At 39.7% G+C, this 21750-nt stretch overlaps 1 long non-coding RNA gene across 1 annotated transcript; it reads left to right on the top strand.

The window, feature by feature from the left end:
* Nucleotides 1–2775: 2775 nt before the first annotated feature.
* Nucleotides 2776–21466, top strand: LOC118081822 (uncharacterized). The gene is made up of 3 exons (XR_009557253.2): nucleotides 2776–3106; nucleotides 8688–8809; nucleotides 21106–21466. It is a non-coding gene; the product is annotated as an uncharacterized LOC118081822 (long non-coding RNA).
* Nucleotides 21467–21750: the final 284 nt, after the last annotated feature.

Here is a 21750-nt window from a genome sequence, read left to right as displayed (position 1 = left end):
TTTTAATTTTATTTGTTTTCCATCTTTTTCCAGAATATCTAAGTAAGTCGGCCAGGTTCTTCGTCTGCTATCTTTGAGCATCATGGTCATTTCTATAGGAGATGCCCACCAGGGCGTTTTCGGCTCCAGAATATTTTTGTGTTGGACCCATATTCTTAATAAAGATTTCTTAAAAACATGGTTTGTGATTTCTTTATATCCCCCTTTCCTTTCTTCTAATAGATAATTATGCCAACCCCAGGTGTTATTGAAACCCTCTAGATCTAAAATTTCTTTGTTTCTCAATTCAACCCAATCTTTTATCCAGCACAAGCCCGCAGCATCATAATAAAGTTTTAGATCCGGTACTCCCCATCCACCTCTATCTTTAACATCCGTCAGTAATCTATACTGGATCCTTGGTTTTTTCTTTTCCCATATAAATTTGCTTACGCTTTTTCTCCATTTCTCAAAACATTCCTTCCTGTCAAACATTCCTTCCTGACAGGAAGGCTAATAGAGTTCTGTCAAGAGAACAAGCTGGTCATCACAAACACTCTTGGAGGCAGTGAGAGATTTTACTTTCTTGGGCTCCTTGATCACTGCAGATGGTGACAGCAGTCACGAAATTAAAAGACCCCTGCTTCTTGGGAGAAAAGCAATGAGAAACCTAGACAGCATCTTAAAAAGCAGAGACATCACCTTGCCTACAAAGGTCCGTATAGTTAAAGCTATGGTTTTCCCAGTAGTGATGTATGGAAGTGAGAGCTGGACCATAAAGAAGGCTGATCGCCGAAGAATTGATGCTTTTGAATTATGGTGCTGGAGGAGACTCTTGAGAGTCCCATGGACTGCAAGAAGATCAAACCTATCCATTCTTAAGGAAATCAGCCCTAAGTGCTCCCTGGAAGGACAGATCGTGAAGCTGAGGCTCCAATACTTTGGCCACCTCATGAGAAGAGAAGAATCCTTGGAAAAGACCCTGATGTTGGGAAAGATGGAGGGCACTAGGAGAAGGGGACGACAGAGGACGAGATGGTTGGACAGTGTTCTCGAAGCTACCAACATGAGTTTGACCAAACTGCGGGAGGCAATGGAAGACAGGAGTGCCTGGCGTGCTATGGTCCATGGGGTCACGAAGAGTCGGACACGACTAAACGACTAAACAACAACAATTCTTACAGATGAAGTACATCTGGGGCCAATTCCAAACAGGTAGCATGGGTGGGAAGGAAGCAAATGCAGCCTCTCCTCCATCCTCATCACCTTAACCATCACTCCTAGACCTTTCCGTTAAGAATATGTCAGGCTGCAAGGAGACAAAGCCACAGAACACAAGATGCCTTCCAACCCCATTTCATTGTTCTGTCATTTATTTGACTTCCAGTGCATATCTTACCTCCAGAAAAGGGAAGCAACACAGAAAGGGCAAGCATGAGAAGCCAGCGCAAAGGCATTGTTAAAGCTCAACTTGAATCTCACGTCAAACAGCAATGCTCTGGTGATAGTTCTGTGTCTTCTGGAAGACTCTGACTGCCCACCTATTTATTAGAATTCATGATACAGTATACTGATGCGTAACCACTTGGCATATGAAGACAGAAACTATTCATGAAGCTGAAGTCTGTCTGCCCCCCCCCCCAAATTAATTACTGTATCCATTACATGTTATTCTTCAGGAAACCATACCATTCAAGGAACAGAAAGTAAAGGTCTTGGCAATAAGCACATTTACTCAACGCTCAAGAGTTCATTAGCATCTATTGTTTTAAAAGTTTCTGTGCATATATTATTTTTGACAGTCTATTGGCTAGCTTAGCCTCCTTCAGTAGACTAATTTCCGTATAGGCAAACCTCGATGCTGTTATACATATTTAGAAGGAACTCAGCTCATCAAAATCCTTTCTTCTTTTTTACTTGAGAGTTGACTTAAGATATGCTCCCCCCCCCCCCCGGGTCAAATTAAGAAAAAGTGGTACAGTATAGCCAAGAAACTCACTTGGTGAACTTGGGACAATTAAGAGAGGTCAAATTGAAACAGTGAGCCATGTTCTGTAGATTTTATTCAGAGCTCAGAGCCCCTCTCATAACTCCACTTGTAGGGAAGAATACTATTTAAGTTACCTCTTGTCTGTCAGGAATTCATATGTTATTAGAAATGTAACTAGATTTTGTGCAATAGCCATAAGTCAAAGAAAGCAAAAGATTGTATAGCTGTACAAACAGTCATAAACCGCCAGAGCTCATAATAAATTTTCTTGTTCCTTTAAACTTTTAATTTTGTTTTTATTCGCTTGGACTTGGACTTGATGTCCACTTAATTAGTAACATTGATTGTTAAATCCCATATTGATTGTTTATGTAAATAATTACGCATACATTTTGGTTTTAGTATGCTGGCTGTTTTGCCGTAACAATAAACATTCATTGACCTTGGGACAGTCATAGCCTAACCAACCTCACAGGTAGCTGAAGAAGTGTGCATGCACACGAAAGCTCATACCTATGACAAACCTAGTTGGTCTCTAAGGTGCTACTGGAAGGATTTTTTTATTTTGTTTCAACCTCACAGGGTGAGGAAGATTTTTGAAATGGAAAGAGAGCCATGTATGCTGTCAGGTTGGTAGGCTCTCCCACACAAGACACAGTCTCTGGCAGTTTTATTACGTCAGATGTATTCAGCAATTAAAGGGCTCAGCAGCCCGAGGTTCATTAACTCATTCATCACTTTTGGAGTCAGTTGCCGGATCTAGCCTCTTTTTTCGGGTGGAAGGAAGGTACTCCACACCTCTTTCCCCTCCTTTTTCCTGTCATGTGCTTTTCGGCTAAACGATTCAATCTGCGGCCTTTTGGGGACTCTAGTCCTACCAGCCCTCCCCCTTTCTCTTTGACATCCTGTTCTTTCGGCTCTCTCTTACTTTCAGAATCGCCAGGCTGCATTCCTGAGCAAGATAAGTTTATCTCACTTTCACTGTGTAAAGGAGTCAGATTCCTACTTCTTTCCGGCTCTTCCCACTCCAATTCGGGTTCTTCTTTGTCTGTCAGCTATGGCTCTCCCCCCCTCCCATTCGGATTCCATTCCGTCTGTCAGAAAGGGAACGTCTCTGACATATGCCATGGTTATAAGGTGCGATATAAATGTGATAAAATAATGTAATGTAATGTAATATTTCCCATCATATTGGTAGCATGCAGGGGCAGTATCCAGTTGCTAGGGGGGAAGTCATGGGGATTTAAACAAGGTAAGTGTGAAGTGTTTAATGGTCATTGTATTTGTATTTGTTTAAAAACCAATTAAAATGTGTTTTTTTAAAACAAAAAAGCCCTCGGGAGGCAGGGACCTTCAATCTCAGCAACTGACTCATGGGACAAGACCAACTGCTGTTCTCCTTAGGGCTGACACGCAGCGAGGTCTGCACAGATCATGTTTTTCCTGAAAAGGGTTAACTCCAACTTTGAATGGTGCCAATTACTGCCAGATCACTCTTGACAGCTATTGAATGAAACTAGAGCTGTCATTGACAGATGACCAAAGTATTTTCCTTATTTTTTCAAATTTATTTTAATTAGGATTGTCACCCAATTGAAGAAATATAATTCACTGTGTGACTTTTAGAGGAAGAATTCAGAGTCAGCATGCATCCACTAACTGTATATGATGTACTTATCATTAAATATCCAGGAAGAGCCTTTATTAATTGATTGACAAGATAGAAATGTTAATTATCAAGTACCTAGGAATCAACAAAATATTACTGAACTGTCAACAATATATACATATATTTTATAGAATAATTTTTTAAAAAGCTGATGGAAAAGAGCTGGAAGGAGAAATAAAATTCCTCAATGTAGTAGTCTACTAAGTAAGGCCCAGCATTTGCAAGGTACAGTGTTTCAAATGGCATTCTAATGCTATGAATGACAGCAGAGTTGTGCTAAAATCCTGCAATCAATTATCCGATTGCACAGAAGATAGAGAGGAGAGGACAGTGATTTTTTGATTAAAGAAAACTGTTGAATAATGGCAGTGCTAGATATCCGGAATGCTTTTTGAAATGGTGTTAAAGGTATTTATAATATGTACCCATAGGGTGAGTATAATATGTTGTCTCTTGAGATTTAAAAATGTTATATAATAAAAATGTGAAAGACAAGCAAGTGGAGGAGGTGGTGGAGTAGAAAAATCAATCAATTCTCTTAAGAACTGTGATCAGGCAAAGGACAAAAAGAACGACTCAGATCCCCTCCGTTTAGCACACATTACGGAGAAGGGCCATAGCTCAGTGCCAGAAAAGACTTCTCTCTTCAAGGTTCAACATCCCACGTTCAATATAACCATTGCATAGTAGCAGTCCTAGATATTTGGAATAACTTTTAAAGTGATGTTACAGGTATTTATGATATATGTCTATGTACAGGGGTGGCCCATACTGTTTCAACACCTGAGGCAAAAAGGGAAGAAGGCATCCCTCTTTCAGCAATATGCAGTTTCCACAGTCTTTCCCAGTCTTCAAATTGTATATTATGCCCCAAATCTTGTGCCCATCTAATCATTACAGATTTAATATATTATATGCTTTTTTAAAAAAATAATAATAATTCAGAATTCTCCTCTATACTGCAATTTCTTTTTGAAATCTGGAGATTGCATAGGTAAATCCTTTCTTATTACCGTATTTTTCGCTCCATAGGACGCACCTGACCATAGGACACACCTAGTTTTTAGAGGAGGAAAACAAGGAAACTTTTTTTTTTGCTTTCTTGAATTGTCCTAGACATAGCAGCCAACTCCTAGAGGCCTAGGTGCCTTTGCCCCCCCCCCAAATTAAATATTTGAGGAAGCTTCTTTTGCAAAGAGGGAAAGCTCCATTTTTTTTTAGGATCAGCTCAAAGCTGTGCAGCTTTTTTTTGCAAATGGGAAAATCTCCGTTTTGGGGGGGTGGGTCAGCTCACAGTTGTGCATCTTTTTTTGCAAAGGGGGAAAGCTCCATTTTTGAGGATCAGCTCAAAGTTGTTGAGCAAAGGGGGGAAATCCTGTTTTTTCTGCAGCTTCTCTAGGAAAGGAAAGGGACCTGTTTCTACAGTTTCGAGACAGATAATCTAATCAGCCAATCACATGTCGCTGGAGAAACAAGCAGCCTCCCTCTGCAGGCAACAATTGAGGCCTGGGCAAGGTGCTCAGGCAGGAGCTAGCTCCCTTATCTCCCTCCCCGGTCTATTGCAATCAGCTGCTGAGCGGGTTCCTTTCAAAACTCTCTTTTCCTCTTGTTAGCCTTTAGCTCTTTCTTTTCTTTTCTTTTCTTTTCTTTTTAAAAAGCACTATCTGCTTTCCGCCCCTGGGCAATTCGACTCCAGGGACCACACATTCGCTCCATAAGACGCACAGACATCTCCTCTTACTTTTAAGGATGAAAAAAGTGCATCTTATGGAGCGAAAAACACGGTATCTTCCATAAAAATCTCATTTAATAGTCTATGATGCAGCCAAGTCTGAACATGTTCCTTTAGCTCTTCATACTCTTTAAGTTTTAACTTTCCTTCTTGTTCTATTAATAAATCTCTATATGTGGGCCATGTTCCTTTCTTAATTATCAATTTGAGTGATGATGCTTCAATAGGAGAAAGCCACCTTGGAGTTTTTGGTTCTAGTAAATCTTTATATTTTCCCCATTCTTTCATTACTGATTTTCTTATTATAAAACCCTTTATGTACTTTACCTTTCCCATACCACAAGTATGCATGCCAGCCAAATCTGTTGTCATGTCCCTCCAACTCCGTTGTCTCCTCCTTTTCTAAATTGATCCAATCCTGAATCCAAGTAAGACATGCTGCTTCATAGTAAAGTTTAAAATCTGGAAGGGAAAAGCCTCCTCTTTCCTTTATGTTTAATCCTTGGACTTTTTTATGTTTAATTCTTGGACTTTTCCCACTTCAGATAAATTTTGAGATTTCTTTTTGCCATTTTTTGAAGCATGCATTTTTACTTATTCTCGGTATCGTTTGAAAAAGGAACAACATTTTTGGCAATGCATTCATTTTAATTGCTGCAATTCTTCCCAACAAGGAAGAATCCTGCTCCAGATTTCTAAATTTCTTTTTATCTCATTCCAAGTTTGTTCATAATTATCTTTATAAATATTGAGATTTTTCATTGTTAACCATATTCCTAAATATCTCACCTTTTTATGAATTTCTATATCTATAGATTGAGATAATTCCTTCTTTTCTGATTCTTTTAGATTTTTAATTAGCAGTTTGGTCTTGTTGTTGTTGTTGTTGTTGTTGTTGTTGTTGTTGTTGTTGTTAAATATCCAGGGAGAGCCTTTATTAATTGATTGACAAGTTAGAAATGTTAATTATCAAGTACTGAGGAATCAACAGGATATTTCCAGACTGTCAAAAGTATATATGTACATTTTGTAGAATAAGAAAAAAGCTTATGGGAAAAAGCTGGAAGGAGAAATAAAATTCCTCAATGTAGTAGTGTATATTGTAAGCCCCGACATTTGATTTGCAATGTTCAGAGTTTCAACTGGCATTCTAATTCTATGAATGACAACAGTCTCGTGCTAAAATCCTGCCATCAACTATTCGATTGAACAGAAAATAGAAGAGTACAAGGGAATTTTTGATTAAAGATAACAGTTGCATAAAGGCAGTGCTAGATACAGTGGTACCTCTACTTACGAATAACTCTACTTACGAATGTTTCTACTTACGAACGGAGCTCCGTCCGCCATCTTGGATGCGGTTTAGATAGGATTTTTTCTACTTACGAATTTTTAGATAGGGTTGCTTCGACTTACGAATTTTTTCTCCCAATGCATTCCTATGGGATTCAACTTACAATTTTTTTTTACTTACGAATGTGCATTCGGAACGCATTAAATTCGTAAGTGGAGGTACCACTGTATTTGGAATTACAGTGGTACCTTGGGTTAAGAACTTAATTCGTTCTGGAGGTCTGTTCTTAACCGGAAACTGTTCTTAACCTGAGGTACCACTTTAGTTAATGGGGCCTCCCACTGCCTCTGCACCACCGGAGCACAATTTCTGTTCTCATCCTGAAGCAAAGTTCTTAAGCCAAGTACAACTTCCGGGTTAGTGGAGTCTGTAACCTGAAGCGTCTGTAACTTGAGGTACCACTGTACCTATATGGTATGACTACAATATGTTGTTTCTTGATATTTAATAATGTTTAATAACAACAACAACAACAACAACAACAACAACAACAACAACAACAACAACTTACACTGCCCATCCCTCTGGGTTTCCCCATATTAAAAACACAATAAAACATCAAACCTTAATAACTTCCCTAAACAGGACTGCCTTCATATGTCTTCTAAAAGTCAGATACTTGTTTATTTCCTTGACATCTGATGGGAGGGTGCCACGACGGAGAAGACCCTCTGCCTGATTCCCTGTAACCTCACATCTTACAGTGAGGGAATCACCAGAAGGCCGCCAGAGCAGAACCTCAGGGTCCGGGCTGAACGATGGGGGTTGAAATGCTCCTTGAGGTATAAGAACATGAAAGAGCAAGCAAAGAGGTGATGGTGGCAGAGAAGGACAATTTATCATCTCTCTTAAGAACTGAGATCAGGCAAAAGGGCTGGTGATGATGGAGATATTGAGCAGCGGGAGGGGAGAAGATAGGATGGACCTACTAGATCTGGATGCTTTGCAGGAGATTGACGAGGGATTCGGACTACTAAATGATACTGGTCTGTTTAATTAAATAAATAATCATCTCTCTTAAGAACTGAGTTCAGGCCAAAGGGCAAAAAGAAGAACGGTCCAGAGGCCCTCAGTTTAGCACACATAATAAGGAAGGGCCAAAGCTCAGTGCCAGAGCATTGAGGTACGGATTTCTACGCACTGAGGTACGTTTCCGAGCACAATTCAAAGTGTTGGTGCTGACCTTTAAAGCCCTAAACGGCCTCGGTCCTATATACCTGAAGGAGCATCTCCACCCCCATTGTTCAGCCGGGTTCCCTCACTGTGAGAAGCATAGCTACACTTCTCGGTAGTGGTGCCCGTCCTGTAGAATGCCCTCCCATCGGAGGTCAAGGAGATAAACAACTACCTGACATTTAGAAAACACCTAAAGGCAGCCCTGTTTAGGGAAGCTTTTAATCTGTGATATTTTAATGTATTTTGGTATTTGTTGGAAGCCGCCCAGAGTGGCGGGGGAAACCCAGCCAGACGGGCGGGGTATATATAATAAATAATAATAATAATAATAAACAAGAAACTTCTCTCTTCAAGGTTCAACGTCCCAATTTAAGTATAACCATTGCATAAAAGCAGTCCTACATATTCAGAATAACTTTTAAATTGATGTTACAGGTATTTATAATACCACCTGAGGCAAAACGGGAAGATGGCATCCCGTGCTGTGCACCCCTACCAAAGCCTAGCTTACCAGGCTTGCGCAGCTGCAGCTTCCATAAGGGGCTCCCAAGAGATCTCTCTGGAAACCAGTAGCCTCCTCAGCCATTTCTGCTCGCTTCTACAGTGGGAAAGGAGGCACCTGTGGAAGTGCCCACAGAGGGGCCCCTTGGATTAGGCCACCAGGGGCAGCTGCCTCAGTCTGCCTCATGGATGGGCCCGGTGGTACTACATGACTTCTAACCCCATTTTTTTCCTTTTGTTATTTATGTCCGAATGTTTAAAATGTCAACGTATGTCTTACCTGCAGAAATCATGGCCATCCCAGAAAACAGAAGGGCAAGCATGAAGAGCCAGTGCAATTGCATTGCTGAAGCTTGATTCAGATCTAAGTTGAGCAGCAAGAGCAGAATCGTGAGGCAGAATGCTCTGGTGAGAGTTCTATGTCTCCGTAATGCCCAACTATCTGTAGGGAATCTGACACGTAAGCCCTCTGCATGGATGAACTGGCATGATACACATGCTGACAAAATCTATTCACCAGGAAGAACCCCAAAAAGATAATTACCGCATAGGTTCCACATTATTCTTTAGAAAGCCATAGTATTCAAAGAACAGAAAGTAACATTCATGTCATCAAGCATCAAATGTACTCATAGCTCAATTGTTCTATATCACTTATTGTTTTAAAAGTTTCTGTCTATATATCATTTCCTGCACTGGGTGTTGTGGTCCATGACTGCTACCACTCAAGAAGACAGATTGTACCAAAGCATGGAAATTCTGAACGCTGCATTAAGCTGATGAAATCTTCAGGATTCTGTGGGCTGTCTGGAGGAGGTCAAGAGATCCAGAGGAGCCGGCCCACTGAAGTTGAGCCATGCTTAAGGTCATTAAGGTGTGAACTTAAGGAAAGACGTCATTCAGTGCAAAACACGGTGTGGGGGCAGGGGTGCCTACGGTTTCTTTATATAAAGTTTTCTTCTCCACATTTATGATTTGCCAACCCTCCCTTTGAATATCACTTCAAAATTATATTTCTGTAAGCGAGGAGGGAAGAAATTGGATTACAGATATGGAATATGACATTATATGGAACTGTGCGTGTAAAAAAAAACAGGGAAAAGGGAGGGAAGCTCTATATTGCAACATGTTTCCAATGGAAACTTAGAGCTGAATCTTCCCCACCCTTTATTATTTATGGAGTGAACTGACTAACCCTAAAAGGACGTTGAATTTCATTTGTAATAGCTCATTTAGCTTCAGCTTGATGGAAGTCTGAAAGGATTCAGTGAACTTGCCAAGGAACTGATAAGGTTCATTACTGAGTCATCTGCAATTGGACAGACCACTCTTATTTCCAAGCTGAGAGGAGAAATGGTATTAAAAAAACAGGCTATTTATTGGAACAGAGGGACTTTTGCTCCTGTTATTAAAGTTGCAAAAGAAGCACGGAATGGAGCAATGGAGAAATTTCTGAAACAACAATGGGATATCAGCTTCGCCCAAGCCATGATGGAACAACCAGGGAAATAGAGACGTAACATTTTACAAAGGAACACCGTGGACAGAATAATTGCCACACACAGGAAGAACAAGGATATAGTTTGAGTTCCTCCCTTGTAGTTTTATAAATCATTTAATGGGTCAACATGAATAGAGATTATTAATATTGCCGCTGTTTTATAACCAATTACAGTGGTACCTCTAGTTACGAACTTAATTTGTTCGGTAGATCCATTCTTAGCCTGAAACTGTTCTTAACTAGAGGCGTGCTTTTGCTAATGGTGCCTCTTGCTGCTGCTGCGCTGCTGGCGCACGATCTCCATTCTCATCCTGGGGCAAAGTTCTCAACTCTAGGTATCTCTTCCAGGTTAGCGGAGTTTGTATCCTCAGGCGTTTGTAACCTGAGGCGTTTGTAACTCAAGATACCACTGTATTTGGCTTGTTTGGTAAACAGGAGTGGTTTTGTGTACATGGGAGGACCATGAGTTCCATGTAATTCTGGTGCCCAGAAGTCTTTGATCCTTTTCTGCAGCTGTCTCAGTACCCATCTAGCCAAGGTCATGGAGTTCATCTCTGGATATGGTTGAACTCTCTCAGACCAGCTCAAGGGTCCTCTTGGATTCAGCTGTGTCCCTGGGGATATGGGACATCAGCTGCTTGGGGACAATCTTTCAGCCATGGTCCTGTATGGATCAAAACACTGGCCATGATCATTCACACTCTCAGAGTCTCCAAATTGGAATGCAGTAGTGTGTTTAAAAACTATTTTCCTAAGACAGTTAATCCAAAAAGCAGTTGGAAACCTCTTGACCACAATTGTCACTTGGATTTTGAGAAAGCTCAAAGCTGAGCAGGAAACATCAGGAACATTCTAAAATGTAATTGGGATGGAATCATATCTTGCAAAACATATTATAAAAAATGAGTTTCACACCTGCATTTTTTTTTACATATTTTAATGAGTGGAATACACTGCTTTATCTGTAACGAGCAAAAATAAGCTTTCTTGGCTTCCCCGTCTAAAGATCCACCTATTTTTACAGGTCGTTGAGGTTAAGAAACATTCAATGGCCTGGAGCAGAACATCATTTTTTCTTGCAGCACACTTGATCACTGTCACAGTCGGAAGGTTTAATGTATTGTTTGCTAGGGCATTCTTCCTTGGCAGGAATGCAATTGCCTCTCTGATATTTACAACGCTGTCCTTTAGCTCCTGTTAGAGGGGGAAATAGTAACAAATTAAGACAGATAAATAAGGAGAATGAGATACTGCATGCATAGGCAAATGGCCCACCAGCTGTTTTGGGACTACAACTCCCATCACCCCTAGCTAACAGGAACAGTGGTCAGGAATGATGGGGATTGTAGTCCCAAAACTACAAGTTTGCCAAGTTTGCCTATGCCTTAGATACTGACTTGCCAGGCAGACTGATCAAAAAGAGAAAGAGAAGGGTGACTAAAGGAGGGGAAATGAACAGAGTGAGATAGCATAGAGAGATTTACTGCTGTATATTGCTTTCCTTATTTTCCACTATCATTTTAAATTGGGTTGTCACCATATCGGACCCTGGTGCCTGGTGCACTGCAATCGCCTAGTCTTAGTTGACTAAAGTATTTTCCTTATTTTTTATATTTATTTTAATTAGGATTGTCACCCAATTGAATAAATATAATTCACTGTGTAACTTTAAGAAGAAGAATTGATTGGATTTCAATAAATTTGCTTGTAAGCAAAATCACAGAGTTGAAATGGAATCCACCATTCTTATATGATTAAAAATATTTAACTGATTCAAATAGCTTAGGGATGGGCAGTGCTATTTTTGCAGGAAAAGAGGTGCCAGAACTCACCACAAATGCCTCCCTTGTTCTCTTATAAGTTATAACAGCAATGCCGCCCACCTGAGAGGTGCTGGATCTAAGTTCTGGGGAGTTCAAGCTGAAAAAAGCCCTGGGGATGGAAAATATGGGGCCTAGCTCCAGATGTTGTTGTCACCCACAGTCAGCATAGGCCATGGAGGGAGTTATATTACAGCAACATCTCAAGGTCTACATGTTTCCCATCCCCTGGCCTATGAACATTACAGAACATATTTTATATTTATGATTAAATCCCCAGGGAATTAGCCTCCCAATCCGGCCCGCGACGACCCCCGCCACCCACTGCCGCCGCCCGCACATACGGCGCGTGGCGCGGCGGCAATCTTCAAAATCGGCAAAAAAATCGCCGAAAATCCTTCGTGTGCATGTGTATGGGCCTCTCCTGACCCAGAAGAGGTCATTTCCGATGCACTTACGGGTCGGGGGAGGCCCATACGCATGCACACAAGCGATTTTCGGTGATTTTTTCCCGACCGTGTGCGTGTGCGCATGCGCACGGGCGCGCACTCCCCCGCCCTCCAGCCTGCTGCGCGCGCACTCCCCTGCTCTCCAGCCCGAAGCCCGGTAAGTCTGGGGACCCCTGCTTTAATCCATACCCACCACCACCCTTTCTTTAATTTCCCATACAAATATTTCCCCTGTTTATCTCCCCAGATGGTTGGTTTATTTCCTGGATTTTGCTTCCCCTCTCTCACTGGGGAAGCATCCTTCCAGATCTTCTTGTTAGTTCCTGTGTAGTTCCCCATAGTTCCTGTGTAGCCCCTCTCACTGGCTGCACATGGTTCAAATCCTTCGCTTTCTGTTGAATTTCAACTTTGTTGGGTTGATTAAGTCCTTCAAAATCCTTTTCTTCTTCCTGCGGCAGATGTTTTTTCAAGAGTATTGAAGGAGTATATACAAAGTATATACTCCTTCAATACTATTTTCTTCCTGTTAGCCATTATATTGGCAAACTATTTGCAATCATTATTTAATAGCGAAATCGGTCTTTAATTTTTTATTGAAGTCACATCCGCTTCTTATTTTGGAATTAATTTTATATATGCTTCTTTCCATGTCTCTGGGGCCTTCCCTGATATTAGAATTTCATTCATTAGATCCTGTAATGGTTTTAGCAATTGATTATTTAATTTCTTATAATATTTTGCTGGTAGTCCATCTGGTCCTGGTGATTTCCCTAATTTTGCCTGCTTAATTGCATCTAATAATTCCTGTGTTGTTATCTGGGCATTTAAAATTGCTAATTTTTCTTCTTTAATTTTCAGTAATTTACTTGCTTTCAAATTTTCATCTATCTCCATCCTTTTTCATGTCCTTTCCTATATAAATCTGTTTAACAAATCCTTTTGTAATTTCTTTTGGATTATCTATAACTTTATTATTATTATTATTAGTTATGGTACATTTTTGCTCATTTTTATTCAGTTGCCATGCTAATAATTTCCCTGGTTTATTTGCATATTCAAAATGCTTTTGTTTCATTCTTTTACTTTTTCCACTCTATTTCCTGATTGATGATCATTGAATATTGTGTTCATAATAATTTTATTGCTTGCTTCATGGGCTCTTTATTTGGTTCACATATTAATTCCTTTTCTTTTTTCATTAATGCCTCTAATATTTCTCTTTTCTTTTTCTCGCTCAGTTTTCTCCTATACATATTTTGCTGAATAAATAGACCCTTCATGACCGCTTCACTGGCGTCTCTGTATTCATTCCCTTATTTAAATTTAATTCAAAATAATATCTAATACTTTTTCTGCTTTTTCTAAAAAAAAGATCATCTAATAAATCTTCATTTAATCTCCATCTAAAAGTGGGTTGTTTTTCATTTTTCATTTCTAAGAATCAGCCATTATGATCTGATAATGTTCTTGGCCTTATTTGTACTTTCCTTACCGGTATCTTTAATTCTAATACTTTAGACATCCAAATTGCATCTATCCGTGTACAACTTTTATATGCATGAATGGAAAGTGATATCCCTACCTAATAAATTTTATTTCTCCAAATATCTATCAAATTTAAATTATCTACCATTTCACAAAAAGTTTTTGGGAGCCTATCCTCTTTAGTACCCTTTTTTCTGATTGTTCTATCCATTCAGGTCACCCATCAATATCATTTTCTGATCTGCAAAATCCATTAAATCAGTCTCTAATTTCTTATAAAATTCTGCTTTTTTCTCATTAGGGGCGTAGATTCCTATTAATAGGACTTTTTTTGCCTTACACCATGATCTGTACCACTATTACTCTTCCTTGATCATCTTTAAAAATTTGTTTGGGCTCAAATTTTGATTTAATATAAAAGACCACCCCTTTTTTCATTTATTTATCTGCTGTTATGAATTCCAAACCTATTCTTTATTATTAATTAGGACTCTTTTATGTTTAGTCGCTATGTGCGTTTCTTGGAGACAAACCACATCTAAATTTTGTTTGAGAATTATATGATGTATTTGATTCCTTTCTCCTTTGTTATTTAAACCGTTTACGTTCCAACTCACTACCTTTAAATCTGCCATTTTGTTTGCTGTGTGTTTTTACCTAAAGCCTTGTCTAAGGTTCCCCCTTGTCTTGATTATTTAAATTATCTATGTCCCCTCCTGCTGCTCCACCTATTGGATATTCACCTGGCCCTCCTGCTGGTCCCAAAGGACATGGTGCCATATATGGGTTGTCAAATTCAAAATCCCTGCTATATTTTCGCCAGAATTCCTGTGCTTGATCTTCATTTGCCAATCTATATTTTTTGCTCTTGTATTTAAAGGAGATTCCCTCTGGAAATTCCCATCTGAATCTTATATTGACTTTAATCAGATTGTTTGTTATGCAGCAGAATTTCTGGCATTTTGGTCACAAAATTGAGGGGATTTCCTTGTACATGGCCACTGGATTGCCATCAATCTGGGGTCTGTTTTAATAAAAAAATTGGACAATAGCATCCTTAACTTTATTGGAAGTAATTTTTACCAAACAGTCTCCAGGTTGCTTTCTAGCTTTAGCAGCCTTTGACCGGACCCGGTAGCAACTCTCTATTGATTCTTCCAGGTACTTCTGGCTCTCCCCCATCCATTTGGCAGTTGTCTCGGCTATATAGATATCAAATCCTGATCCCCCTCATTCTCTGGCAAACCTCTTATTCTGAAAACATTTTATTTTTGCCCCATCTCAAGAAGGGCAAGTTGGAGCTCAAATTGGTCCTGTCTGCCAGATAGTCCTCTCATATTCCCCTTAATTAATTCTTGTTCTTCCTGCAATTCTTGAGTTACTTTTTCAGTTTTTTGAGATTTTGTCTCCAAGTTTTTAACTGTTATTTCCATAGCATCCAATTTATCTGTCACTTTTTTGGTGTTCTTTTCCATATCCTCCCTTACATTGTCAAATTGTATTTGCATTTGTGCCAGCATTTCCTTTTTAAAATCTCCCAAAATGGCTTGCATCTCTGAAGAAGGGTTCCCCTCCTGGACTGGGTCTCTTCGAGCTGAGGAGACTTTGCCTCTAGTTGAAGATGCCATTCTTTACTTACTTACAGTTTTATATCTGTTCTCAAAACACTGGCAAAACACTGGATTCTCAGAATCACCCTTATCAGTTCTTCAAGGCCACCTCTCAGAGTTTTGTTTTAGTTCTCAGCCTACTAGCAAGAGGAAACCAAAATATCAAAATGTTCACACAAAGAAAACACAGTTTCAAAATATACACAGCATATTATAAAACTAATAAAAACTTATACATTGGACGGTAGGCAGAGATAAAGGAAAATAAAATAAAATTATACTGCTGTTCACGGCTAAGAAAGTTGCAAAATTACTGTCATTCAGATGCTTGCTCCTCTTGTCTTCTGTCCAATTCAGTCTTTTGCTGATTCCAACTACAGTAAATCCTGCCACACATGGTTTTGTCCTTTTCTTTTTCATCCGAAGTAATTATTAATTGTAAATCCAAAGTAATTATAAATCCCAATTAATGTCAGAATTTCCTTACACACTGGTCTTCACCAATCTCCTTGTTGCTTTCTCTCAGCATGCATCCTCCAGCTAATTCCAGGCACTCACCTTCCCGAGGATCCCCCCCCCCAAGTTGAGTGAGTGTTACTCTGCTTAGCTGTGGGTCAGAATGTGAAGATTCAGGTGTTATTAATCCAAAAATCTAGATAGCCAGCACTCCTTTATCAAGTTCAAATATAAAAAGTATCAATCTAATCTAGGACCTACAGAGTACACATTCCAAGTTCAAACTCAAAGTCAATGCTGTTAAATTCCAGAAAAATAAAATTCTCACCAGGGAAGTGGCCAATATTTTCCTATTAGCCACATACAAATTTTTCCCTTGCAGTTTCCATGAACACAGTCTTAAAAGTGAGTCCGTAAGTGACAGTGGAGGTTAATCCTGGATCCACACATCCTTCCACAGTGCAAACAAAGCTTTCTGGGTGGGAGTTGATCACTGTGAGGGTTTATAAAATGTGCCTTCCTCTTAGCAAGTTTCTCCATTTCATCCTGATTTTGAGCATCTTCAAACTCCATGAAACTTTGGTAAAAGCTGTTCTCCAGTTGGAGAAAATTCACAGGCTGGTGTTTTAAGGAAGTTTTTAATGTTTAATAAATTATTGTATTTTGATATTTCTGTTGGAAGCTGCCCAGAGTGGCTGGGGAAACCCAGCCAAATGGGAAGGGTATAAATAAATTATTATTATTATTATTATTATTATTATTATTATTATTATTATTATTATCCAATTGTCGGTGTTTATACCACATTTTTTAAAGATTTGCCATGAGAGAGTCTTTAGACCTCTTTTGTTGACCACCAGCATTACGCTTTCCATTTTTAAGTTCAGAATAGAGTAGTTGCTTTGGAAGACAATCATCAGGCATCCACACAACATGAACAGTCCAACGAAGTTGCTTTGAAACGTGTGGTCTTTTATTCCCCCAGTATACTGGCATTAGTTCATCTGCCTTACAAGGTGATGTGTAAAAATTTTCACACTCCCGCATGGAAATCATGTGTTCTTCCTTGTATTTGTAAAGAAAGCTACAAACTGTTAAAAGCTAAAAACACACACACACACACACACACACACACACACACACACACATATACATATATATATATATATATATATATATATATATATATATATATATATATATACAGTGGAACCTCGGTTTATGAACACCTCGGTTTATGAATTTTCAGTTTATGAACACCGTGGACCCATCTGGAACGGATTAATTCATTTCCCATTACTTTCAATGGGAAAGTTCGCTTCAGTTTATGAACGCTTCAGTTTATGAACAGACTTCCGGAACCAATTACACCCATGCTTCAGTTTATGAACGCTTCAGTTTAAGTACTCCGCGGACCCGTCTGGAACGGATTAATCCACTTTCCATTACTTTCAATGGGAAAGTTCGCTTCAGTTTATGAACGCTTCAGTTTAAGTACTCTGCGGACCGTCTGGAACGGATTAATCCACTTTCCATTACTTTCAATGGAAAAGTTCGCTTCAGTTTATGAACGCTTCAGTTTATGAACAGACTTCCGGAACCAATTGTGTTCATAAACCGAGGTACCACTGTATATATAAAATGTTAACAGATGACCCTTGGAGTCCCTTCCAACTCTACAATTCTATAATTCTATTAAAATATCTTCATCCTGATCAGCTTCTACTGATTGTGCGGGTGGTTGTGGAACAACTTCAAACATGGAGGTTGCGGACTATTTGGAATCTTTCAAATCAGGTTTCAGTCCTCATCATAGGCCTGAAATTAACTTAGTCGTGCTGGTCAGTGAGCTCTGGCGGGCAAGGGAAAAGCTGTTCTGCCATGACACAACTGGCCAAGGTCCCGGTGGTGACAACTGTGATTGTTGGGCCTCTAAGGGGTGTCTGACCATGTGAAGCTCTGCAAGCATGTTGTGATATATTTTCCAATTATTTCAAGGATTTAAAAGGTTCATGTCTTCCACAATATGGATGCAGCATGTATGGATGTCCAGTCTGGACAGTGCATCACCTGGCCTTCTCAACAAGAAGCCTCTGGTGAAGGTTGCCCATAACCTGACAACGCTCATTGCACCTGAGGAGAAACAGGGATTGTGCTGCACTGGTGCCTTGAATTGTGAATGAACTGGATAAGGGTTTAAATTTGAACTCGGTCTGGTGAAGATGGAGATAATGAGCAGCAGGAGGGGAGAAGATAGGATGGATCAACTGGATCTGGATGCTTTGCAGGAGATTTACCAAGGATTCAGACTCCTAAATGATACTGCTGGAATAAATACTGTATATTTGGCTTCTTTGGTAAACAGGAGTGGTTTTTTGTGCATGGAAGGACCATGAGTTCCATGCAGTTCTGGTGCTCAGAAGTCTTTGATCCTTTTCTGCAGCTGTCTCAGTACCCATCTAGCCAAGGTCATGGAGTTCATCTCTGGATATAGTTGAACCCTCTCAGACCAGCTCAAGAGGCCTCTTGGATTCAGCTGTGTCACTGGGGATATAAGTGACATCAGCTGCTTGGGGACAATCTTTCAGCCATGGTCCTGTCTGGATAGAAACACTGGCCATGATCATTCACACTCTCAGAGTCTCCAAATTGAACTCAAGTAGTGTGTTGCTCAGAAGTGCCTTTGAAAACTATTTCCCTAAGACAGCTAATCCAAAAAACAGTTGGAAGCCTCTTGACCACAACAATTGTTACTTGAATTTTGCGAAAGCTCAAAGCTGAGCAGGAAACGCCAGGAACATTCTATAATGTAATTGGGATGGAATCATTTCTTGCAACACATATTTTAAAAATCTATTTCCCACCTGCATTTTTTTTACATGTTTTAATGAGTGGAATACACTGCTTTATCTGTGATGAGCAGAAATAAGCTTTCTTGGCTTCCCCAACTGAAGATCCATCTCTTTTTTCAGGTAGTCGAGGTTAAGAAACATGCAATGGCCTGGAGTTGCACATTATTTTTACTTGCAGCACAGTTTTTGACCAAAACAGTCGTTATACTTATGGTGTATCGAGAGGCACATTTTTAAAGTGAGTAAGGGATTAATGCAAGTGCCTCCCACTTGTTTACAAGCCGCTCCGAAAGTGCCTGTAAGAGGGGGAAATGGCAAGAAATTTAGACAGATAAATAAGGAGAATGAGATACTGACATGCAAGGCAGACTAAACAGCCAAGAAAAGGGTGACTTAAAGGGAGAAAATGTACAGAGTGCAATAGCATAGAGAGATTGAATGCTGTAAATGGTTTTTCTTATTTTCCACATTTATTTTAAATAGGGCTGTCCCCAAATGGGACCCTGATGACTGGTGTACTGGTGTCCCCTATTCTCAGTTCACTAAAGTATTTTCCTTATTTCCCCACTGTGTGACTTTTAGAAGACGAATAGATTGGATTTCAATAAATTTGCATGGAAGCAAATTCATAGTAAGCATGCATGCACTAACTGTATATGATGTACTTGTGTGTATTTCTTAGAGGAAACATCCTCAAGGGTGAAAATGTGGTTCTTCCATCCACAGTTTTTTAAAGGATATTCTACCAAATTTAAAAATGCTGCCTGTTGAAGTGGAATCGCCCATTCTTATATGATGAAAAATATTTAATTGATTCATCTAGCTTAGGAATGGGTATTTTTCTAGGAAAAGAGGTGCCATTTCTCACCAAACATGCCTTCCTTGTTCTCTTCTAAGTTATAACAGCAATGGCACCCACCTGAGAGGTGCTGGACCTGCGTTCTGGTGAGTTCAAGCTGGAAAAAAGCTCTGGAAATGGAAAATATGGGGCCTAGCTCCAGATGTTGTTGTCACCCACAGTCAGCATAGGTCATGGAGGGAGTTATATTCCAGCAACATCTCAAGGTCCACAGGTTTCCCATTCCCTGGTCTATGGCTATTACAGACCATATTTTATATTTATGATTAAATATCCAGGGAGAACCTTTATGAATTGATTGACAAGATAGGAATGTTAATTATCAAGTTTTCTTCTTTGGCGATCACTTGTAGCCGAGTAAGATTGTTGACCATAAACACAGTTTTAACAATGAGTCCGTAGGTGACTGTGGAGGCCAATTCTGTATCTACACGTCCTTCCACAGTGGGGACATTCGTTTCCGGGCGGGAGTTGATCATGGTGTGGATTTGCAAAGTGTGCCTTTGTCTTAGCACGTTTCTCCCTTGCGTCCTGCGTTCAAGCGTCTTCAAAGCCCATGGCACCTTTGGTAAAGGCTGTTCTCCAACTGGAGCGCTAGGAGGCCAGTGTTTCCCAGTTGTCAGTGTTTATACTACATTTTTTTAGATTTGCCTTGAAACAGTCTTTAAACATCTTTTGTTGACCAAGTGTCAAAAATATAAACGTACATTTTATAGAATAATAAAAAAGCTAATCGAAAATAGCTGGAAGGAGAAATAAAATTCCTCAGTGTAGTAGAGTATATTGTAAGGCCCAACATTTGCAGGCTTCAGTGTTTCAAATGGCATTCTCATGCTATGAATGACAGCAGAATTGTGCTAAAATTCTGCAATCAATTATTTGATTGAACAGTGAATTTGTGATTAAAGATAACTGTTGAATAATGACAGTGCTAGATATTTATATTGCCTTTTGAAATACTGTTAAAGGTATTTATAATATGTGACTATTTACCTAGATGGTGTGACTACAATATGATGTTTCTTGAGATTTAAGAATGTTAAATAATAAGAATGTGAAAGACAAGCGAGTGGAGGAGTTGGTGGAGAAGAACAATGATTCAATTCCCTTAAGAATTGAGATCAGGCAAAAGGGCAAAACGAAGAACGACCCAGAGCCCCTCAGTTTAGCACACATTACAGAGAAGGGCCATAGCTCAGTGCCAGAGCATTGAGGTCCAGATTTCTAAAGAAAAAACTTCTATCTTCAAGGTTCAACGTCCCAGGTTCAATATAACCATTGCATAATAGTAGTCTAGAAATTCAGGATAGCTTTTAAACTAATGTATATATAATTAAACTATATGTCCATGTACAGGGGTGTCCCATACTGCCTAGCTAATCTGGGTTGCGCAGCTGTGGCTTCCACATGCCAGGGAGATCTCAAGCAGCTCCCATGAGATCTCTATGGAAACCAGAAGCCTCCTCAGCCATTTCTGCTCGCTTGTCCAGTGGCACAGGAGGCAACTATGGAGGTGCCCACAGAGGGGCCTCTTGAATTACGCCACCTGAGGCAACTACTTCAGTCTGCCTCATGGATGGGCCCAGTGGTACTACATGACTTCCAACCCTGTTTTGTTTTTTTGTCATTTATGTCCGAATGTTTTTAATTTCAATGTATGTGTTACCTGCAGAAAACATGATCATCCCAGAAAACAGAAGGGCAACCATGAAGAGCCAGCGCAGTTGCATTGTTGAAGCTTGACTCAGATCTCAAGTTGAGCAGCAAGAGCAGAATCGTGAGGCAGAATGCTCTGGTGAGAGTTCTGTGTCTTCTGAATGCCCAGCTATTTATAGGAATTCATGATATACTGACACGGAAGCCCTCTGCATTGATGATCTGGCATGTTACATGTGATGACAAAATCTATTCACCAAGAAGAACCCCAAAAAGTTATTTTACCATATATATTGCACATTGTTCTTTAGAAAGCCATAACATTCATAGAACATAGAACATAAAATTCATGTCATTAAACATGATATGCACTCAGAGCTCAATGGTTTTATAGTGCTTATTGTTTTAAAAGTTTCTGTCTATATATTATTTCCTGCACTGGTCATTAATGCTTAAGGTCATTAAGGTGTGAACTTGAGGAAAGACTTCATTCGATGCAAAACATGGTGTAGGCAGAGGGGAGCCTACGGTTTCTTTATATAAAGTTTTTTTCTCTACATTTATGATTTGCCAACCCTCCCTTTGAATATTACTTCAAAATTATATTTCTGTAAGCGAGGAGGGAAGAAATTGGATTACAGATATGGAATTGGATTATACG

The sequence above is a fragment of the Zootoca vivipara genome, chromosome 3 (genome assembly GCF_965207765.1).
Source record: "Zootoca vivipara chromosome 3, rZooViv2.hap1.1, whole genome shotgun sequence".
NCBI classification, from domain to species: Eukaryota; Metazoa; Chordata; class Lepidosauria; order Squamata; family Lacertidae; genus Zootoca; species Zootoca vivipara.
Note: the sequence above shows the minus strand (reverse complement) of the source record. Positions and strands in the feature narration are given on the sequence as shown.